At 37.0% G+C, this 3,451-nt stretch overlaps 1 long non-coding RNA gene across 1 annotated transcript; it reads left to right on the forward strand.

Annotated features, from left to right (window-relative positions):
* The first annotated feature begins 2,117 nt into the window (after positions 1-2,117).
* LOC124888720 lies at positions 2,118-3,176 on the forward strand. The gene is made up of 2 exons (XR_007047495.1): positions 2,118-2,366; positions 2,831-3,176. It is a non-coding gene; the product is annotated as an uncharacterized LOC124888720 (long non-coding RNA).
* Positions 3,177-3,451: the final 275 nt, after the last annotated feature.

Here is a 3,451-nt window from a genome sequence, read left to right on the forward strand (position 1 = left end):
CAAAACAGAGGCAGTAATATTATTTACAGAAGATTGCAAGAAAGGAAAATTATCAAGGTAAACAGAATCAGTAGAAGTTGCTGAGATTGGAGTCTTGAAGATGTAAAGCCCATTCTGAAAATTACCAAGTACCACTGGCTCCTTCAAGGAAGGGCCCTGCAATACACATGAGTAGGAGAAAAATAAGCTACACATTGTAATTGAGATATAAACTGTGGAAGGGAAATTAGGTTGTATTGAAAAGAAGGAACTAAAAGTACATCTTATAAGGTATTATAAGGAGAAATAAGAAGAGTACTAGTATTAGTGACTTTTACCTTGTAACCATTTGGTAAAGTAACAAGATAAGGGAATATAAGTGGCTTAATATCAGTGAGAAAAGAAGAATGTGGAGTCATGTGACTTGTTTCACCTGAGTCAATGATCCAAGGACTATCATCTATCTTAGAAAAATTACATACTAAGAACCCATACTTATCAAAATTAGGAGAGTTAATCAAACCTGCAAAATTGGCTGAACCAGCAGAAATCTCAGTAGGAGATGAGACTAGTTTGCATTGCTGAAGTAAACTCAACAATCGAGCAAATTACTTTTGAGAAATATTGGAGCTTCCAGATTCAGCAATGATAGGTTTGCCATTAGAGGTGGATGCCTCAGACACTCCCAAAGACTGATTCTCTACCGTTTGAACAAGGGCAACAGTCCTTTTGAATTTGGGAGGCCTAGTATTAGGAGGAAAACCATGAAACTTGTAACACTGCTCAATCAGATGTCCTGGTTTCTTACAATACGTACAGGTTATGTTGTTTCTTTTTGTGGAATCAAAGGTTCCTCTCGGAGAAGATTTAAAATTTATCTTATGGTAATAGAGTTTTTGAAACCCTGTGGAGAAAGAAGCAGATTCGAAGCTGAAGGCTGGCAGAGAAGCATTCTGAAATTCAGTCTAACTTTCATCATTGATAAGTATGGAATATACACTATCAACATCAGGTAAATGCTTCATCAGTAGGATATTTCTCCTAATAGTAGAATAAGAGTCATTCAAACCACTTAAGAACTAATGAACCCTTTGTTCCTCATCAATTTTCTGAAAAGCCTCCTTACATACACACTCACATTCAGGATAGAATATGGAAAAGCACAACTCATTCCAAAGCCTCTTAATTCTATTAAAGTATGAAGCAATATTAGAGTTCTCTTGGGTAATGGAAGAGATATCTTTGCAGATTTGAAAGATCTTTAGACCACTAGCCTGTCCAAACCTACGCTCGATATCCTTTCAAAGTTTTTTAGCAGATTCAGTATGCATAACCATTTCTCTAATCTCCTTGTCGAGACTATTCAGGATCCATGCCACAACTATATCATTACAACGATTCCAAGGTTTAAAAGAAAGAGAATTAGGTTCAGGTTTAGGTATGGTACCATTTATCATTCCTAATTTCTTTTTGCACGATAAACCTAACATCATCCCCCTCTTCCAACTCCCATAGCCGGTCCCAATGAAGGTCGTGTTGACCAAAATGGTTCTCGAAGAGTCGGAGGGAAGCAAGTATAATGGGGAAGAAAGAGATAGAGTATTGGTAGTAGTACTCATTGCAGCGGAAGATGAATCCATAAGGAAAATAGCAAAATCAGTTGTAAACCACTATTAATACAGGAATATAGAGAGAATGGAAGAATAGAACCGGAAATCGTCGAAAATCTCTGAATCCAGCTGTTTCAGTTATCGGAAATCATAAAAAACGTAACCGTCAGAGTCGCCGAAAAGTCCCAGAAGGTGAATGCAACCGTCAAAGTCATTGAAAAATCCTAGAAGATGACGGAGAGGTCAACAACTTGGTCGAACTTACGCCGGCTCTGATACCATATTAAGAGAACTCAGCTTGGATCTCAGAAGCTTCTAGAGAGAGGAAAATGGAAAAGATATTTTGTTATTCTACTTCTGCTATTCAATTGTACAAGATGAATGGGTTATATACAAAGTGATAAGTGGGCCGGGTTCGACTGAAATTAAATAAAATGTACAAGGCCCAAAATATACAAATGGCCCAAAGTAAATGATATACTAACTATACAGAAATGTGTCATGTAACATTGTCAATACTATCAATACCAACATTGTTTGGCTTGACTCTTTCACATCCCTTTGTATTTATGAAGAATTGCGCTGAAACAAAAATCTCAGAGAAATGTATGACGATGCATACAGTACTAGTGATGTGGGAAGTGGTTTATGCTCTTTCTCAAAACATTTTTCGTTATCAGTTAAAAGGAAGAATTGCAGAACACCTATCAAATCCAGTTTATGTTTCCTATGCCTCTTCTGTAGAAGCCCCTTAGCCATTCTGGTGTGCTAGCAAAAGTAAGAATCGTGTGATCTTTTTAGCCTTTAACGTGTATTTTCTGACAGTTTCTCCTCTCTGTGGTCCAGCCCTTCCTTGGACCTGGCGCATAATGGGAGCTTTAGTACATCAGGCTGCCCTTTTTTCTCTTCCATATCAAACTAATGATGGGTCCTTTCTGGGTGCAATCACCTTTGATCCATAAACTACACTTTTTGTTTAAGATCACTAATCCATAGGATACTTCTTGATAAACTACACTCTTTCCTTAATTAGTTCTTTTCGTGAGAGACAGAAAGGCTATAGATGTCGTGAAAAAGCCAAAGGAATAACTTGATTGGGAAATCTTAAAAAGTATTTCATGACTACCTGATGAATTAAATGAGATTGATCACCAATAATCGGCAATGGACTGTTTGCAGGACTGCTTTTGACAATACTAGTTTTCATCTATTTGTTTATCATGTGGCGATCTTCTGAGCAGGAGAAACTTTTTAGTATGCTGAAAGATGTGTTGAAGGCTCGGCCTAACATAGATGTGGTGAAACTTCAAAAGCCTGGAGGTGTTGTATCAAGGAATGCAAAAGTACACCAGAAAGCTAGAGGCTGCAAAATACATGCAAGGATTACTCCTAAAGATTAAGACAAATTTTATGTTTCTCAAAGTTTCCACGAGTTGCTTTTACACGTATTTTTATTTATACATTTTTTGCCTTGTCAAATGTGACTGAACTTAACAGTCTTTGATTTTCTTTTACTTCTCATATCAGGAGTACTTGTATGGACAGTCAAATGGACTCTCACCACATTCTAATGTAGTCAACTTTAGTAACTTATCAATCTACTTAATCAGCTTTGTCGATTGGTGCAGATCCTATAAATTTGGTTCCGATTAATGTCAACCGCGACTTGTTCCATTTAGTTCTTGCGGTCTCATATGCAAAAGAACCAGACCAAATTATCTATAGGAAATGTTGACTTCCTTTCTCTATCCATATTTCTTTGTTCAATAAAATCTTGTCCTTCCATTGAGGTGCCAGTATTTTTCTTCAATGCCATGTGCTCTGTATGCAGGATTTTTCATAAGCGATGTCAACTTTGGAAG

The sequence above is a fragment of the Capsicum annuum genome, chromosome 11 (assembly GCF_002878395.1).
Source record: "Capsicum annuum cultivar UCD-10X-F1 chromosome 11, UCD10Xv1.1, whole genome shotgun sequence".
In the NCBI taxonomy this organism is placed as follows: domain Eukaryota; kingdom Viridiplantae; phylum Streptophyta; class Magnoliopsida; order Solanales; family Solanaceae; genus Capsicum; species Capsicum annuum.